The sequence below is a fragment of the Pipistrellus kuhlii genome, unplaced genomic scaffold (assembly GCF_014108245.1).
Source record: "Pipistrellus kuhlii isolate mPipKuh1 unplaced genomic scaffold, mPipKuh1.p scaffold_m20_p_6, whole genome shotgun sequence".
Taxonomy (NCBI): domain Eukaryota; kingdom Metazoa; phylum Chordata; class Mammalia; order Chiroptera; family Vespertilionidae; genus Pipistrellus; species Pipistrellus kuhlii.
In genome coordinates, this window is record NW_023425562.1 from 4,337,901 (window position 1) to 4,358,157 (window position 20,257).

A 20,257-nucleotide genomic window follows, 5' to 3' on the forward strand; every position below is an offset into this window, starting at 1 on the left:
CCTTTTTACCACCCTTCTTGCCAGTCTCGATGTGGAATCTTCTGTAAATGTTTGGTTGTAAGATTCTCTTCAGCTGGACTTCAGTCGGTTATTCAGGCTCTTGTTCTATATTTCAGTTGTAATTCCGGTTTGATCCTGGAAGGAGGAGAGTGTAGCTTCCACCTAATCCACCACCGTCATGGACCTCCAGCTCATGGAGTTCAAATCTTTATTTCTAAAAGACAATTGACATTCAGCCCTATAAATATTTAATGTAGATGTAATGGTGTTGGAGCAAAATTAAATTCTCATTTGGAAAATAAAGAATGGCCTGGATGGGATTGGGAGGGGCGACTTGGCAGAGATGAGCAGAGAAACTGTCGGTCTGATTGAGTTACTTAATTAGAAGAGACTTTCATACCTGGCTTTCTTCTAGGTATTTCCTCCTTAAAAATTCTCATTCTCTAATTTGTAGGAAATAAAAGTCCTTTATATGTGGTAGGGCTTTATATGTCACACGGCATCTTTGGATACGTAATATTTGTGCCTCACAAAAGTCTTTTGAAGCAATCACAATGCACATCATCCCACCCCCCCTATCTTACAGATTGCAAAACTGAGGTACAGAGAACTAAAGTGACTTGCTTGGGATATACTATGAGAGAGGGAGGCCAAACCGGGTCAGGTGGTCTTCCAGCTGGCTCAGACAGTGCTATTTACATCTGTGTATTAGTTAGGACTAAGTTCAGCTGCATAACAAAGAGGCCCCCAAATAACTGTGGCATCAACAACATGAAAATTAATTTCTACCTTTTGTATAGTAAAACTGTCCCAGAGGAGGCAATCCAGCGAATCTCGTGGTACTGAAAAGCTGTGAAAGGCTCTGAGGCTCTTCCAGTTTCCTTCTTCATCCTCCACATGATTTGTGGCCCCCAACCTCATGGCCCAAGGTGCCTGCTTACGTTCCAGCCATTGCATGCGGAGTAGCCAGAGGGAGATAGAGAAGAGTGTATTTCTTCCCTTTTAGGACTCTCTGGGAGGTGGGTTTCAGCCATGGCCATGGCGAACCCTTGGGACCTGGCGTCTGGGCCAAACGCTGCTGGGTATTGCTGGGCCATTTTTGTAACTTGGGGATGGTCACTCAGGAGATGCTAAATGGACCTGAGAAATCAGCTCATTGTTTTGTGAACCTCTTCAGGCCACAGCAGATCACAAATATTCAAGCTGACATCAATCAGAAAAACCTGGAAATTGAACTTCTAAGACTAGAAAAAGATACAGCAGATATTGCTCATCCTTCATTTTTGGCTCAGAGGTGTCATTCTCTGCGAAGCATGAATGATCGTTTGGAAGCAGTGCTGAGTGAGAAGAGGTCCCCCAGGCAAAGGCTGCTGAAACCCCCGTGCCAGGAAAACTGCCTGTTGAGGCTGTTTATCACAGATACCTGGAACATTTGCCGGACTTGGCAGTGGCTTTCATTGAGAGATTAGAAACCCATCTTGAAGCAATTTGAAATATTCCTCATTTAGATGCAAATCTAAAGAAAATGAGCAAGGCTTTGGCCGAGATGGGCATTTTGGTGACAGAGACAGAAGAACTGGCAGAGAATATACTCAAGTGGTGAGAACAACAAAAGGAAGTTTGCAAAATATTACCTGAAGAAAATTATCTTCCTAAACATGATGTTTTAATGCCTCCTTTAACTGTTACTTCTAAAACCCATGTCCACACTGTTCATGCCAAATGACTCAATTGATCCAATTAAGCAAAAATAAATCATTTTGCTCAATTGCGTGTAGTCACGTGAAGCCCATTTCTAGTCAGTGATAATGTGGGTATTTATAGGCTTTGCTGCTAGCAATAGTGAAAAAGCCCTCTCTGTATTGAACTACTAAGATTCCAAGTCCATTAAGACCAAACTAAACTTTCCTTTGCTTTTCATATATTTTCATCCCACTTTTCAATAAAACTTACGAAGATTAAAAAAAAAAAACAACAACAAAAAAAGGAGACTCGTTGGGTGGAAGGTCTGCCTCTGCTTGTATCTTATCGCTCAGAACTTCTTCATGTGAGTATGCCACACTGCAAGGGAGGCTGAAAAACAGTCTTTTATCTGGGAAACATAGTGCTTGGCGCAAACTGGGGTGCTGTTACTCTGCGAGGAAGGGAAGACTAGTTTGAGGGGATGACTGACAGTGTGTGCTCCAGCCAGCATCCTGAAAGACCTCGTGTGGTGCCCGCACTCAGCAGGGCATGGGCATGTTGGCCCGAATTCCGTCCATCAGGACTGTGTCCCGTTACCTGCAGCATCCCGGGGGCTGGGGGCGCTGGACACAGAAGGGCTTTGTTGCCTGGGAGCAGCATGTAACCCAGGCAGCAGCTTGCCTCTTCCCCACTGTTCACGTACATGGATTAAAAGAAGATGGGGAATCTGTGGAGGCATTTGCTTCCTTCACTTTAGTTCGACAGCATTTCCGAACAGAGCATTGTTTCACTCTTCTCTAGGCCCTCATCACCCTTCTCTAGGCCATCATCGAGTCTGGAGGGGCACACTTTCCCTCGTGTTGGCCTGCAGCAGGCTGAGAGGGCCAGGCGGGAATTGGAATCATTCAATAAGCACATACAGGCACTGGCTTGGGGCCTTTGGATACTGAGAGATGAAAGATATGACTACCATCTTGTAGAGTAGTGGTTCTTGAAGTGTGACATCATTGGCGTTATCTGAGGACTCTGAGGGAGGGACCCAGCAGTCTGTTTTAATAAGCCCTCCAGGGGATTCTGAGACAGTTCCACACCCACTGGACTCTTATAATGCTGAGAAATAGCGTGGTGATCAGGAGCATAGGTTTGAGAGCCTCTGGACTGGGTTTGAATTATGGTTCGGTCACTTAGTAGCTGTGTAGTGTTGGGCAAGTTACTCAGCCTCTCTGAGCCTCAGTTTCCTCATCTGTAAAGCAGAGTTGTAGCACTGTCCTGAGAATACATGAGTTATGTGAGATGACAAAATGCTTGGCACGTGACAGCCCTCGTTATTTTCTAGCTTCTCTATGGATGGCATTGTTATTGTGAATTCAGAAAGTTCAAGAAATGCGTATTTATCTATCAGAATTAAAAACTGAAATTGAAAGATAAATTTAAGTGATTTTTTTTCTAAATGGCTACCATTTTTTATTTTTCCTGCCACTCCTTCCTGCTCAGCATAGGTAAATCATGAGTTGCTTCTAAAAAATAAAGCAACGGGGTTAAGAAATGCAAGGAGGCATTTTGCCAGAGAGGATATGGACACTAAGCATATGCGAAGGTGCCGAATCTCATTAGTTATCCAGAAATGCAAATAAGACTGCGAGGAAGTTTCACTGCACATGCGCCAGATTCATTAAATGATTGACATGCCGCCGAATGTTGGTGACGATGTCAAGCAACTGGAACTCTCATACCGTGCTCCTGGGAGTATAAGATTGGCAGGTCCAGTAAAGATAAATTTATGCATAACTTGTGAGGTACCATTTCATTGTTAGATGTATACCTGACTGAAATGGATAAATATACTTACATCATTATTCATGAGAACTAAGGGATACTAGAAAGCCCTAATGCCCATAGTAGGATGGATAAATCATGCTATGTTTAGGCAAAGGAATAGCGTCCAGTGAAGATAATGAATTACCACCTGCAGCACAGTGAGAAAATCTCAGTTAACTTTGAGCAAAAGAAGCCAGACACAGATGATAAAGTAGTGTATGATCCCATTAGTAAGTATTTCCAAAAACTGGCAGAAACTTACCTATGGTGCCAGAAGTTAAGAGGTTAGGTACTGTGAGCGGGTGAGGGGATGCTGACTGGGAAGAGCCACGAAGGGTGCTTCTGGGAGGTTGGTAGTATTTTCTTTCTTTCTTTCTTCCCCCCCCCCCCCCCTCAGTATTTTATTTCTTGATCTGGATGGCAGTGACCTAAGTGTTTGTGAAAATTTATTAAGCAGTCTACTCATGTTTTGTACACTTTTCTGGATGTGTACTTATATCAGTATATTTACTTACAATATCTATGCAAAAATGTTTATAGTAAAACAAAAAGCTCTGTATAGTTTTATTAACCATTGCCACCCCCACAAATTCAATTAAAAAAAGAAAAAGAAGTTGAAAATCCATTCTACGAAAAAACTCTAAAATCTAAAACAACAATAACAAACAAACTCCAAAAAGCAGGATTAAGGGGGCAATAGGACTGACATTTGCTAGAATTGTTTTCACATATCCTCGAGTCCCATTTCTGTACACACACACACACACACACACACACAGCAACATGCACTCATACAATGTCTGCCTCCAATATAGAAGTAGGTAACCAATTTTCAAGGAAATTATTTTTTAAAATCCAGATCAGAAAGTGGTAGGTGAAAGGAGACAGCCCCAGTGTTATGCCCGGCAGTTATGACAGGAACCTCTGTGATATTTAATGTGTTATGATGTTCACTTTCTGTTAGATCCTCATGATTCTGGCAGGTATTTTTAAAAAATATATATTTTATTGATTTTTCACAGAGAGGAAGAGAGAGAGGGGTAGAGAGTTAGAAACATCAATGAGAGAGAAACATCGACCAGCTGCCTTCTGCACACCTCCTATTGGGGATGTGCCCTCAACCAAGGTACATGCCTTTGACCGGAATCTAATCCGGGACCTTTCATTCCACAGGCCGACGCTCTATCCACTGAACCAAACTGGTTTCGGCTCTGGCAGGTATTATGTGGTTACCAACCCTGGTTTAAGGATGAGGATGCTAAACCAAAGAGTGTGTAAGCAGCTCATCCTGGGTTGCTCATCTCCTAAGTGACCTTGCTGGGTGCTCAAGCCTGGTCTGGTACCTGATTTTCTTACCGTGCTATGAGTTTCTTGGAGGAAACTCCCGACACATTCGTTGCTAACCTCTCAGGCAATATGAAAACCCACACAGATCAAATCAGACACATTGCAAATGGTACTGGGATAGTATTCATAATATTAGTGGTAAAGCGTTTATTTGTTTTTTAACAAGTAACTCTAGCAAGAGTGAATGTTGCAACAAGGGTTATTTTTACTCAACAGTCTTGTAACAGGACTGGATTCAGGTACGTCTGCCTGTGCTCTTGAGGGTAGTTCTGAACATTCGAAGGACCACAGCGTCAGCCTTTTGAAGATTAGAGGAAGGAACCCAGGTTTATGCTGCAGCTTAGAGTTAAGGATTGGGCCTAGCAGCCTCCCTTGAATTCAGAGGTTGCAAATGTCGCTTTTAAAATTTTCATTTATGTACAACTTACCCTTAAAAAAGCATAACACAGAACCATAGATGAGAGCTAGAAAATAATCGGGGAAATTGCTTTTAAAAAACATATTCATCCAATTGTAGAAGTCAAGTATACATATTGAATAAAGTGTGGCAAAACCAGAAACATTCAAAAAATAAAATTACCTGCTAATCCTAAATTAGGGAGGGCCAACTGAGCATAAACGAGTAGAGTTTTCTTTCCAGAGCTTTTGTAATATACACGCTAAACAGCAGAGTGAAGATCTAGCCACAGTGTTGCTTTCTTGGCTATTTTTAAACATCGTCATTGTGAACATTTCCCAATATTATTGTATATTCTCATTAACATTATTTTCAATGGCTAAATCATAATTTGTTCAAACTTCCCTTTAATATTGGACACTTAGATTGTTTCCAATTTTACAGTATTGTAGAAAGGCTTTAATGAAGATCTTACTCATGAATTTGAGTTCATCACTGATGATTTTCTTAGAACAAAAGTGGCATTTTCTGATTATTCTTTATAACCATTTAGGCTGAGAATGCATGATGGCAACACTTAATGCAGGAAAAATCACTGAACCAGAATTAACACAGACTTTGGTGGAATCCTGGGTTGACCACATACTAGCTGTGTGATCTTGGGTGGGTTGCAAAACTCAGGGAGCCTCAGCATCTCCATCTGTAAAATGGGAATAGAGTTTTCCATCTTATCAACCTATAAAAAGGACTAAATGAGTGCCGCAGGTGTCTGAGGAGGCTTTGTTTAAGTCAGACTTTGCTGAAGAAATTTTATACATTTTCATTGTCTTCTTGCAGATCTTGACCAATTTTTTAGATTTTTAGCCAAATATATTATCATCTTATTTTATTAAAAGAATTTTAAATTGAATTTAAAGAGAGGAAGAAAGAGAGAGAGAGAGAGAAAGAAAGAAAAACACCTATTGGTATGTGTCTAGACTGGGGATTGAACCCACAACCTAGGTACATGCTCTGACCAGGAAGTAAGCCTGCCATCCGGTGGTACACAGGAGAATTCTCCAGTCAACTAAGCCACACTGGCCAGGGTGATTCTCACCTTTTTAAGTTAGGGGTCAACGAAGTACAACGCATGGACCAAAATGTCATCTTACTCCCAGTTTTTGTGAATAAAGTTTTATTGGAACATAACTCATTCATGTATGTATAGTCTGTGGCGGCTTTCACACTACAATGGCAGAACTAAAAATATTTGTTAACTGGGCCTTTGCAGAAAAACTTTACCAAATTTCTAGCGGTCACAAGTTATTTCTTTCTGAAGCCATGATAGGTAAGTGTGTTGTCCTAAAAATCAGTTTTTCTGTGGTAGGGGATGGACCCACACTATGCACTCTGAGCTGACTGTTGAAAGTGAACGCGACACTGTTACTGAAGGAACAAGAAGATTCGGGCCGCTCGCTTTGATCTACGCACACATTTTTCTAGATTTTCCTGGGGAAAAGCCAGCGTGACCTCCAGTGAGATTGGGGTGATTTTCATCTATGTTGTCTGTGTTTTAGAGCAGAATCTGGGGCTGCACAACTCGAAGCTTCATCGAGAATGTTTTGGAAGCATTTGTCAGAGGAGTGTAGGACAGGCTCTCTGCTCTTGTCACTGAAGTGACCTATTTTTCTGAAACTGATTCTGCATAAGAAATGCCTTGTGCTTGGCTCACAGAATGTCCGAGAGGTTCTGTTCCTTTGGTGTGTGGATAGGGGTTGACCTTGGCAATGTAGCTCAGTATCTGAGGCTGGCCCTTTGCTGTTTTTCCCACCTACTATTCATAGTTCTTTGGACTGTGCTGAATTGCTTCCAAAATACTTCAAAACCGAAGTTTGATTTGAGGTTAAGGGCACCTGCCCGGGTTGTGGGCTCGATCTCTGATCGTGCAGGAGGCAACTGACCAATGATTCTCTCTCATCATTGATGTTTCTGTCTTTTCCTCCCTCTCCCCTTCCTCTCTGAAATCAATAAAGGTATAGTTAAAAAATTTCCAAAAAAAAAAAAAAATCATCCACATGAACTTTGGCAGAAAAAAGGTATCATGGATGGAGTAACCGGGGGGAACCAGGATCTCCAGTTGGGAGGCATAGACAGAGCGGAGAACTCCTAGGTAGCTTTGGGCTTTGGATTTCAGTGCCACACTCTGACCTTGACGAACTGGACATGCAGGCCCACGGGAGGCCTTGGGCCTCTAGCTTACAGGCTACACAAGATTCCACCCACCTGCTTGTCCCCTCTGACTCCTGGCACCCTCTACACTTCCGCTCGACCTTCTCCAGCAGGGATATTGGAATCAGGCATCTCCTCCCAAGAGTGTCCAACTGTCCTGCCTAGGGCCCTGGCCCCAGGAGGTGAGCAGTTGGGGAGAGATGTGTGAAAGCTTTCCATGCATCTGTGCAGGCAGCGAGAGGGTCATGTAACCCGAGGGGCATAGGGCCCGGCAGGTGGGCATTGCTTAATAAACGCGGCTATTATTACTGTTATTATTAACACTGTCCATAACACCTTTTAAAACTAAATAACTAGTTTCTAGAAATGCTTTCCCCAGGCTTTCTGATCCATTACTATGCAACTTATTTAAATTTAACTTTTTCAAAGTCCTGTGTTTAATTTTTTAAAAACCTAGTGAATTATTAGCATTTTAATGAGCAATGACATTTAATAAATAATAATGCCAGTGAAAGTTCTTATATAATCCATTTAATTTAGCACCTTACCTATGTTTTCTCAAAAAAGAAACAGAAAAAAACAACTGTCTACAAGAAATTCTATATTGTGACTAAATGTTCTCTCTAATTTTAGCTCTGGCTTTTCTTTCCTTTTTTAAAAAATATGTTTTTAGTGATTTTAGAGACAAGAGAAAGGGAGTGGGATAGAGAGGTAGAAACATTGATGAGAGAAAGACATTGATCACCTGCCTTCTACACGCCCCCTACTGGGGATCCAGCCCAAAACCGGGCACATGCCCTTGACCACAGTGGAACCCGGGACCCTTTAGTCCACAGGCTACACTCTATCTTCTGAGCCAGACCAGCTAGGGCTCCAACACTGTCAGAAGGAGATGGGAAAAGTGTGGAGCACTTAATAAAAATATTATCAAATTAAAAACCAAGCAGGATCCAGTGTGAGCTCTGCTATAAATAACTTATGAAAAGTGAAAAGATGTTTCTGTTAGCAAATTAAAAATAATCATTAGAACCCTTCAACAGATTGCTGCTAATTAGGTTGAGAATTAAACAGCTTTGTATGACTGTAGAGTTAATTAATAACTCATTACTTTTTTAATAAGCCAAATTCATTCGGAAACAGAAGAGAGACAGCAAAGTTTATCACGAACGAGATGTTAGATTAGGATTATTCCTCCTTCCCTTGATGAGAGACCGAGTTTAATTAAAGCAGGAGACACATTTATGTCATTGGATGAGCTGCATCCAGAAACCCAACCATCTAGGGGGAGAGAAAGAAGCCTCTGTCCTTATTTTGAAAGTCTCCGTGGGCCACAGGGGGTTAATGAAACTTGTGCCTGAATCTCCCTATTCAACGTTTGAATTTCAATTTCTCTTATGAAACAATCCTTTTTGAAGCGATACAGACTCACGGAAACCAGTGGAGCTCCCTTCTTTTCCACATTGATTTTACTTTCATTTCAGACTCACTAGGTTCTTACTCTGAAACAATGTTCCATTGTTAATATTAACTGCCTCCCCTTCTTTCTTTTCCCTTCTCCCCTCCTCTCCACAACAGCCTCAAATTTCATTATTTCTTCATCAAGTTTTTTGACACTTTGATGACCTTTATATTACACCATGGAACAGAATGGAGTGGAAAGAAACTACCATTTCTGTTTTTTTTAAGGCAAGCATATTCTCATCACCCCACCTGGAAAATTTCCGTCCCCCTGTTGATAAGCACTGAGGGGCCCCTTCGAGATCGCAGCCTCTCCTCAATAGTTCTTGGAACTCTTTGGCCCTGGGCAGATTGAATTTGTCTTTCCAGATAGGGATGCGTTTGTTGAAGTGTAGCTTACAAGTGTTCCCACCATTCTGCCTTCCAGCCAATCAAATAAAAATCGCTCATCCTCAGACTTGAGAGAGATGCTAGCTGTCATCGGCTCATCTGCTGCCGGAATGTTCTGGTCCTCCGTTATCCGCGTGGGTTCCGTTTCTGCTAAATCAATAGATGTAATGTGGATTCCCTTTTTTGCACCTTCATCTGCATATGAGGACATGCCTCAGGCAGATAGGGGGTCTCCCACCCGGCGTGGGAGGGGAGTCGGAAGAGAATGTCATTTTTAGGAAAATGTTAGCTGTCCTGCCTGGCGATGAGTCCATGTCCCCCTGGCACCGATCTGGGGCATGCAGATCAGTTTCTGTGTTTAAACAGATGCTGTGGCGGATGACGAAGCCTAACAGTCTGGAAACGAGGGGCTCATTTTGAGAGCTGTTTGCCCACTCCAGGAGTAATTAGCATGGCCTCCTTCTCAAAAGGTGATTGATTCTCAGACCAATCCATTATGCAAATTTTTCTCCAGATCACTTTGTTCCCATCCTTTCCAAATGAGGACTAGGGCACTCCAGCTCTCTGCTTTTGAGGTTTTCCTTTCACTAGCTTATTTTTTTCTTCTTTAAATGGTTCTGTTCTTTCAAACAGCCCACAGAGTCCCGATCTCAAGCAGAGAGCGAAAAGAAGCAGACACATAGCTTGCTAGCAAAGAGCGGAAGGGGTCCCACGGTGGGCCCATCGTGAGGAGTGGTCGGAGGAGGGTGAACAGCGACTCACTTCTCTGTACCCAGGCTACACAGAGGGTCTTGGGTGCCTGCTGACTTCCGGTCACCACCTGCCTCTCCAGCTGCTTCGCCACCCCGTACCCTTGACTCACCTTGTCCACGTTCTAGCTTGAGCTTCCCTCCCCTTCCCAGCCTCCCCTTTCTTCTTCTCCAGCCTCTCCCAGCCACTGAGACCTAGGAGGTGCTCCGGAAATACTTGGACTTCTTATTGTGGGGGAAATGTGGGCTTCTCTTGCATTATCTAAATTTCTCCCTCCACTCTGCCAGTTGAGAGGATGGGGCTGGAGTCCCTGAGGCCAGTGCAGGGAGGGGGTGCCTTTCCCAGATGCTGGGAGATGTGGGGTCAGGAGAGAGGTCGCCACCTCTAAAGGCAGGGTTCTCCGGGTCCCACTTTTGGTCTTCCTCTCCCCTGATCCCAGCCCCAGCTCTCACCCCAGGTGTCTCCACAGATTTCCTATTTAACCTCCTCCCCTCTTCTCTTGCTGCTCCAAAACCCATTTCCTGGGGCAGCCAGAGCAATTTGTAGTATATATTTTATTGAGATATGCTGTATACAAGATGGGGCAAAGTAGGTTTATAGTTATGACTACACAAAACAGTTTGTTATTGTATCATTCATTTCTAGTGGCCCGGTGCATGAAATTCGTACACTTGGGAGGGGCAGCTCCTCAGCTCAGCCTGCACCCTCTCGCAGTTTGGGAGCCTTCAGGGGATGCCACTGTGCTTGCCAGCCTTGAGCCTTCAGCCTGTGGGAGTGTACTGACCACCAGGAAGCAGTTCCTGCATTGAGCATTTGCCCCCTGATGGTCAGTGCATGTCATAGCGACAGATCATTTCACTGTTCGGTGGATTGGCATATTAGCCTTTTATTGTATAGGATTGTATTATTTTCCTTATGAACAACTGTAAGCCTGCTTTTGCCCCACCCTGTATACGGAAAAGGACATGGACCTTAACTATTTAAACCGAAGGTAGCCGCATAAACAGCACTCTGGTTAGTATAGCATTAGCACTCTGTTGCCCCAGGCTCTCCCTTCCTAGTCACCATTCCCCCTAAAGGTAAGCACTCTCCTAACTCCGGGGCAATTTTTAGAATCAGCAACCAGATTTTGTCAACCTCCTATGTAAAATTCTTCAATAGCTCCCATTGCTCCTGAGCTACAAGTCAAACTTCTTACCATTTTGCATTAAACTCTTGCAGCCATTCTTCTCTCATCTCCCACCCCTGGCTCCCCCCTTCTCTGTTATCCACCCACCGGTCACCCTTCAAGTCTTAGAGCAGGCCAAGTCCCTTTCCAGCCTCAGGCCCTTGGTGCAAGCTCAGCTCTCCGCCTGGAATGCTGTTTCTCCAAATCCCTTCCCCCGCTCAGGCCTCAGCTTCACTGCTCCCGCCCTGTGAGGTTTCCCTCAGCCACCTGACCTAGACCAGCCACATCTCCTTTCTCTTCCTGTAGTGACTTACCGCTGTCCATAATCTTCAAGTGTTTTTATTGTTTGGTCGTTTTTTTGCTTTTTATTTGTCTTTTCCACTTGAATGAAGACAGGGACCCTGTTTATTTATTTTATTATTTTTTTAAAATATATTTTATTGATTTTGTACAGAGAGGAAGGGAGAGAGATAGAGAGTTAGAAACATCGATGAGAGAGAGTCATCGATCAGCTGCCTTTTGCACACCCCCTACTGGGGATGTGCCTGCAACCAAGGTACATGCCCCTGACTGGAATCGAACCCGGGACCCTTCAGTCCCCAAGCCGACGCTCTATCCATTGAGCCAAACTGGTCTCGGCGACCCTGTTCATTTTTGAAGAGTTCCTCATAAGCAGATAAGGGCAATCAGAGTAGAAGACAGTTGAGGGGGAAGATTCTTTTTTTCAATATATATTTTTTGATTTTTTTACAGAGATGAAGGGAGAGGGATAGAGTGTTAGAAACATTGATGAGAGAAAATCATCGATTGGCTGCCTCTTACACACTCCGTACTGGGGATGTGCCCTTAACTGGAATAGAAACTGGGACCTTTCAGTCCACAGGCTGAAGCTCTATCCACTGAGCCACACCGGTTTCAGCGGGGCAGATTCTTTATTGTCTCTAGCCCCCATGCCAACTCTGTCTCTCAAGTTATGTGTTTTGGTTGTCTGTTGCTGTGTAACAAACACCCCCTCCACTTACTGACTTCATAGTGATGTGCTCTCTCTCATGGCGCTGTGGGTGGCATCACTGCCATAGTCTCCGCCCCTCGTGCAGTAGGTGCTAAGTAAACACTGGATGAAAAAATGAGCACAGAGTGGGCTGAGTATGAAGGTCCAATCTGGAGGGACTGAGGCAGGGAGCGAAGTCACGTTCTGCAGTGAAGAGCTCAGAGGTGAAGCCGGGCAGTTTGCCTGGTCCTGGTGGGCACCTGTGGCTCTGAGCCCTGGATGTGCTTGAGGCCTTTATGACTGTCGAGCTTTGAATGGCACGCACTATCACTTTCCAACTGAGTAATCTGCAAGAGGATCGGGCCCCAAGCCCCTTTATTGTGTGGCCACAGTCTACTGTGGTTTTCATTCTCCCTCTCTCATGAGGTCTGGTCCCTTTGGTGACTGTCTGGATAGGATGACTCATGTGACCACAGTCCTTGCACAATTGTACATGCTCTTACTCATTGCTTTAGTGTGTATTGGAGAGTAAACAAAACACAGAGAAGGATAGAAAATGAAAGAAAATAGGAAAACTCAGCAAGGGCTTGACCTCCTTGGCCAGCTTCTCAGGTGTGGCCATCCAATGACTGCAGGGCCTCGGGGACCAGTCTTGGAATTTAAGTGACTTTATCCCAGATCGGTGCCAGAGGCGGTGCATTTGGCTAATGCATTTTTTTTATTACCCTGAAATAGAGACTTAAAGTGGATAAGGTTATTTACATTTTTAAAAGGCTTTTAAGGTTCCAGTTCTTAAATGTTCTGTTTGATTGTCCCATTGCTGTGGCTCGGAGCAATGATTTTAGCACCCTTAATGGCGCGTCTAGCGAGATGCCTACTTTGTTTTTCACAATGTTGGTTTCGAGTGCATTTTACCTTCTCTCTGCAGCGCTGTGGACTTTGGAGTGCTGTTTTATGAAGAGTTCCTCACAAGCAGACAAGGACAACTGCTGTAGAAGGCCCTTGAGGGGGCAGATTCTTTATTGTCTAGCCCCATGCCAGCTCTGTCTCTCAGGTTACATGTTTTGGTTGGCTATTGCTGTGTAACAAACACCCCCTCCACTAACTGACTTCATAGCAGTGTTTTCTCTCTCATGGTGCAGTGGGTTGTGTGGCCTCCCCTGGGCGGTTCCTTCTTCAGCTCTGTTATGAGACCGTGTCAGAAGGTCTTGGGATTGGCATCATGCAAAGGCTCGGTGAGCTGGATGTCCAAGGTGGCTCCCCCACATGATGGGCCTTTGATACTGGGCTCCAGCTTTGAACTCAGCTAGGACTGTCAATCAGAGTGCCCACAAGAAGTTTCACACAGTGTGTGACTGAGAAACCAGTGTCCCCAGAAGCAGGAAGCACACTATGCTGAGAAAAAAGAACAGCTATTGAAACGGAAGACAGCCACAAAAACAGCACCCTGGTCAGGATAGTCTTAGCACTCTGTATGCCTGGAGCCGGCACCACATCATTTCTTCCATTTCCTATTGGGCAAAGAAGCCGGAGGGCCACCCCAGATTCAGGTGGTGGAGATACAGCCTCGGCCTCTTGACAAGTGTCAAGGCCACTTTGCTGAAGAACACGTGGCCTGGGAGAGATGGTTGCAGCCAACTTTGGACAATACAGTCTGCTGTACTTTGTCTTCCATGTCTTCAGTTTCCCCTGCCTGCAGTTATTCCAAAAGGCAGTGGGTGTAGGGGATGATTCCCAATGTAGAGCACTTGCCCAGTGTTAATTCACTACTGACCTCTGCCTGGTTAAGGTGTTAGATAAATAAATAGAAAAGATGTCAGGTTAAGATGCCATTTGTTGCCACACGTTTACACACATGCATGCACACACACACACTCACAGGCACACTCACAGGGCTGTGTTGAGTATTAAGTTGTATTTCGGGAGTCCTGTAACCACTGTGTAGGAACCGAGTTCCTGCAGATCCATCTGTTACTTCCTGCCTGTAGGTAACCCTCAAAAGTAAACTGTTTAAATTTCAGCTGGCATTGCACAGTTGCGATATTGATGCTTTGCGTTGAGAACAAAGTGCCTGTTAATGCAGCCCACTCCCTCTACCTGTTGAGACATTAGCTAGCAAGCCTGAACGTGGTGTTAAATGACTGCCGTTCTTTATTTTTTTCCTGTTACATCATTTATTCCAGCTTTTTAAAAAGCCTAATGGAAGAGGGTGTCCTGTTTTTTATTTTTTTCTTTTAACCAGAGGATGTGAAATTCTTCACATTGTGTTGCCATGTTAGTTTTTGGGAGAGATTGGTGAGGTGAATTGGCAAATGCGTGTTTTTCTTCTTTCCTGGCTGCTTTTCTTTCAGCAAACTTTCCTAAAGGTGATAAATCACTGAGAAGATGAAATGTCCACCAGCTGCAGACTAGCTGTCTCCCACACTCCCCAGCTGCATATCTATCTGAGACTGTTTGCAACCCCCTCCCCCCCTCTCCTGCCCTTGACTCTGCTGGGAGATTCTGAGTTCATTTCCCTTGAAAATTCCTTAAAGCAATCTGCATCTGTTTCTCCCTTTAAATGGAAACAGAAAAGTTAAAAGCATATTAAAATATTTTTCTTCACATATTTTTTATATTGTTTTATTGATTTCAGAGAGGAAGAGAGGGGGAGAGAGAGATAGAAACATCCATGATGAGAGAGAATCATTGATCAGCTGCCTTCTACACATACCCTCACCAGGGATTGAGCTCACAACCCGGCCATGTGCCCTGACTGAGAATCGAACCATGATCTCCTAGTTCATAAGTCAACACTCAACCACTTAGGCACACTGGCAGGGCTAGGAAATGTATATTTTAAATATAATTTTAATTTTCACTTTCCTTACACGTGTATCTTCCTAAACTGGAAAACATCTGGGTGGAGGAACGCTAACCCTTTACTTTCTTTTTGATGTTTTACTGAACCTTTGGATTCAGAAGCATGGGGCTAGAGAGGATCTTGGGAAAACCGGTGTAAAGCTTGATGTTATTGATGAGGCCCAGAGACAGTAGGCAATTTGCTCAGGGCAGCCAGCAGTTCAGTGGCTAGCTGTTGCCTTGTCCCTCCTTTGGTCTGAGGCAGCCTTGACTTATCCAGGACCATTCTGTCTAGAGCAGCTTACCACCCCCTCCGCCCCCCCGCCATGATCTGCCTCCTATCCTGGGCCTGTTGCATCCTTGGGATGAAGGGCCTCAGTGCGTCCAGTGCTCTGGATGTTGGAAACTAGCATCTGGTGTGTTGAAGAATGAATTTGTTTGAGGTTTGACCTTCTCATTCACCCAAGCATAGACCACTTGCCACTAGGGCCAAAGGACATTGGAACAGTGTTGAAATCTTGCCGTGAGCCATTTTCCTGTGCTATCTTATTGAATGTTATGTTCACTCTGCCCCTTTGCATTACTTAAAGAAAGCAAACATCAAGAATTTGGTGTAATAGCTCCCATAAAAAAGCACAGAGAATGAACTACTGATCAATTCTGTTAAAATATTGGCCCTCTTAAAGGGGGGCATGGGGAAATGACACCATCTGACACCATCTGTATGGACCAATGGAATAAACGTGCTGGACGTGGGACTCACCCAGAAGCCTTGGAAAGCTCACCTTGTTAGGCCCCTCCCAGGGTCCCTGACTCAGTAGATGGCTGAGAATTTGCATTCCTAACATGCTTCCACTGAATGGCCTGGATTGAAGCCCCCTTACCCCTGGCCTGAACCATACTCTCCCTTCCTCTGTCATCTGGCCATGTTCTCAGACCTTGGCTGGCTGGCTGAGAGCTAAGTTTCTCTTGCAAGGCCTGATTTTGTGGATTGTATGAGGGCTTTGGAAACCAAAATACCAAAATCTTGGTATTTTGCTCTCCTGAATGGCCAGTACTAGAACATAGTATTCTGAGTGACAAACGATTAGAGGATGATTTGAAATAGGATGTCACCTGCCGTGTGTATTATGTACATTATCTGTCTAATACTCACAATAGCTTTGCAAGGTAGAAGCTGTGGTGTTATCCACATTTTACAAACGAGGGAATAAATTCTGCAAAGAGTCTTTTTTTTTAGTGAACCAAGGCACTGAGATGAGAGTATGTCCATCTTCTGCCATGATTTGCTTTCAGGTGGCATTACGCAGTGGTTTAGAAGTCCAGAGAGGAAAGATACCCCCAGTGTTCATGGCGTCAGCAACAATTATGAGTCCCATCTCTTGAGCACCTTCTGTGTGTCCAATGCTGTGTTAAGCCTTTGGCACATCTCACCATGTTCAAACCATGTTGCTCCTCAGCAAGGAAGGTAGCTACTATTTCTGTTTTGCAGGAGGATATGGCATCTCATCGATAAGGAGCTTGCTTAAGGTAATCGCTGGCAAGTGACAGAGTCAGGCTTCCGACCTGGGTGCAGCAGGTTCCAAAGCCCGGTTCTTAGCTGTTCTGCTTGGCTCACTGGCAGGATCACGCATACTCCAAGGTTTTTGCTGATGTAGCTGGTGGCCTGGGGGGTTTGAGATGCAGAATAAGTCTGGGGAAAGAGATGAGTTCCATTGGACATGCTGAGCTTAAGGAAATTCACCAAAACGCGTGCTGTGTTCATGATGATGGCGGAAAAGGGCAAGACTCCGAATGCTGAGATTTTTGGAGCTTTAGTCTGTGACCCAGGATGAGTCATTTAAACAGTAGGTCTTAGAATTGACTGCAAATGACGATCGTCTTTCTTTATTTCTGCTCCCTCACTGCGGAGTGGCAAAGATTAAGGTAACCTCTGGAATTCATGGAAAGTGCTAGAAAAGTCACAAGTGTGAATGCACATGTTGAGCAGTGCTCTATAAAGCCTCAGCTCTCCATGCATCGCCTGTGACGTCCGTTTTCCACAGGATATTAGATGAGAGATAGGAGCTGTAGTCTTACTGGGGTAGACGTCATTTCTTAAGAGGTCTGTACTGTGTGATTTAGGATTCTTTATACGGCTCGATAAAAGCCTGCCCGAATATCAGTGGGTGGTGAGAGAAATGTCTGTCAGATGCTGGTAGTCAAGACATTTTACTTGATTGTGTGTGTGTGTGTGTGTGTGTGTGTGTGTGTGTGTGTGTGTAGTAAGTAGCAGTTAAAATGTTACAGGTTAGAAGACACAGTTCTCCATTGTATAGATGAAGACATGTGCAGACAGGGACTTCTGTAGAGCAACAAAGGGATGTAGTCGCTCATACTGCGCCATACTCGGTTCCTCACTTTTTCTAACTCTTTACATCTTTGAAATGAAGAAAATATTTTGTTGGATCTATTGAAAATACACTTATGTCTCCTATTCCACTGTGAAAATCAGGTCAGCTGACTATTTCATTTCCCTGCACTAGTTATACACATTGGAAAATTATCTGGGGTTTTATATGTGTGTGTATATATGTGTGTTTGTGTGTATGTACACTGAGTGGCCAGATTATTATGATCTCTGAACACATAATAATCTGGCCACTCAGTGTGTGTGTGTGTGTGTGTGTGTGTGTGTGTTTTCTTTCTGGACTTCTAACATTGCATAATGTCACTTGAAAGCATATCATGGCAGAAGATGGACAAACTCTCATCTCAGCTCCATGGTTCACTAAAAAAGATACATGCACCGGGCATGAATTCATGCATGCGTGGAGTCCAGCCAGCATGGCCAGGCTGAGGGGACATGGGTGGTTGGCCGGCCTCCCTGCTGGTCAAACTCCTGGTTGAGGGGACAATTTGCATATTAGCCTTTTATTATATAGGATATACACTGAATGGCCAGATTATATGTTCAGAGATCATAATAATCTGGCCACTTAGCGTATATCGATAACCTCCAATGGAAAAACTGGTCTTCAAAATTTAAGTAAGTTGGATATATAATTGAGACATCTAGCCGACAACTTCAATTTTTTTTCTTTTTCTGAGAATTACTTCTACTCCACAACACTTCCAGGCTGCCAGGGGTGGCTGTTACCAGATCAGCCCTGTGTAGGCAGCCACACTGAAAAGCAGACTGAGAATTCCTCAGTGTTTCCCATGCCATGCCCTCTTCCTACTTCCACCATCTGGGTATCTGGGGACATGTAGATTTTAAACTCAATTTCCTGAATTACCTTTGAAAAACTGGACAAAATATTTGACAAAAGTAATATAATACTAGTCATACTTTATTCAGAATTTACTACCTATTCTGTGGTAAATGCTTCACCATATTTCCTTATTTAATCATTAGAATGATGAGCTGAGCATTAGAATTTCCATTTTATAGTTGAGAGACTAGAGTTCTGAAAGGCTACCTAGCTCTGCTCAAGGTCATAGCCAGTGAGAAGTGGAGCTGGGATTGGAACCTACGTCTGCAACTCCAGTCCATATTCTCCCCTACCATGTTATGCTGATTCCCAACATCTGCGCTCAAAGTAGTCAAGAGCCTGCTCTGTAATTTTCACGACAAAGAGTTTGTGTACATCATCTCATGGACTCTACTGGCAGCAGATCCTGAGAGGTCTATTTTATCCTGGTGCTATTGGTGAGAAAACTGAGGCTCAGAGAACTTAAATCTTATTGTTTTTGTTTCCCTTAGAGGGAATGATGTCTAAATCAACTGAAAACTTGGTCACAAATCTGATGCAAAGGAAAAGTTGGCCACATATTTTGTTTTTCTAGCACCAGAAATTCCTTCTGTGGTGCATATTACCTGAACTGGGGGTAAATTTATTTGGATAATTAGTTGCATCTTTGGCTTTGCCTGGAAATTTTAGTTTTCTAAATTTTAGTTTTCTTTCACATTTTAACTGCTATTTACCACACACACACACACACGCGCACACACACACACACACACACAGTCACCTGTATGTATATTTGCACGGTAAATGCCATCTTTATATTTTAGGCCATCCTGTCCTGCCTGGACACCTTCCCATTTTGCACTATTGTGGCTGCCTAGACATGCCTCGTTAGAGTATTTTTATATTGTTTGTCATTGTTTGCTTTGTTTCTCCTTTCCCCATTCGGCCGTGAGCTCTGTCATGGCAGGGCCTAGGATATGAGTCTTTTCTGTCCCCGACTCTAGCTCAGGGCCTGGAATGAAAGAGAATTTTGTGATTTTTTGGGATGAAAATTATGGATCCAGCCCCAAGGCCCAGGAGTAGCTTCAGGTCCTGTTGAAGGCCGGATTTAATGATCCTTGAACTTGCCTCTTTTAATTCACTGACAGAGTTGTTGTTGCCTGAGTTTAAGGCAACTCTACACTGACCCAGTGAAGTGAATTTACTTTCTGTCCATATTTTTGGAATTTTAAAGGGGGTTGTCCTTGTACTGGTAAACCTCTCTCTACATAATACACAGTCCTTCCTTCCAGGGTTAATGCTGTTGATATGTAGATAGTGAATGTGTCCCTACTATGTGTCAGGCACTATGTGAGGCCTATGGGAGCTGTCAGGGAAAACACAGCAGGTTCTGCCCTCAAGGTGTCCCAGGTTATCAGGAAAGAAGCCCCAAGACCAGAAATAATGACCCAGTGAAGAAGAACCAAGTGCTGTGGGGATATGGAGAGGGGGAGCCAGAGAGAATTCTCGATGACAAGCTGTTTGAGTTGGGCCTGGTAGGATTAGATGTGCAAAAAACGAGAATGAGACTTTTAGACAGAAGCAGAGACGGGGAGGTGCTGGGGACAGGGAGGGGTTGATTTAAGCCCATTTTCTGAGCCAGGAAAAAGAGGTTAGGCGACGTGTCTGCGGTTGCACAGTCTGTAAGCTGCGGAGCTGGGATTTGAGCCAGGCTTTTTCTGACCCGCAGCCTATACCGCCTTTGCTGCCTCTGGCTTCCCTTTCCGCGATGCCCTTTACAGGGCTTTGCCTGGACCCAGGCGCTGTGGCCCACGTCTGGCCAGAGCATGTAGTACTTGCTGAGCCAGTGCTCATCGGTAACGTGAGAAAGCTGGTGTGCCCCTGATCTGAGTGCTTCTCTGCGATGGATTTATGGTTGCCATGGCCTCCTGGAACTTAGGAGCTCTGGCTTTTGAATTTAATCTCCTCCAAAG

The 20,257-nt window shown here is 44.1% G+C and overlaps 1 protein-coding gene and 1 pseudogene across 12 annotated transcripts in view; both read left to right on the top strand.

Annotated features, from left to right (window-relative positions):
- The window catches only part of PTPRT (protein tyrosine phosphatase receptor type T), an 845,125-nt gene that overhangs the window by 59,274 nt on the left and 765,594 nt on the right, over positions 1 to 20,257 (top strand). The gene's annotated exons all lie outside the window — the stretch shown is intronic.
- LOC118707962 lies at positions 1,033 to 1,958 on the top strand (annotated as a pseudogene).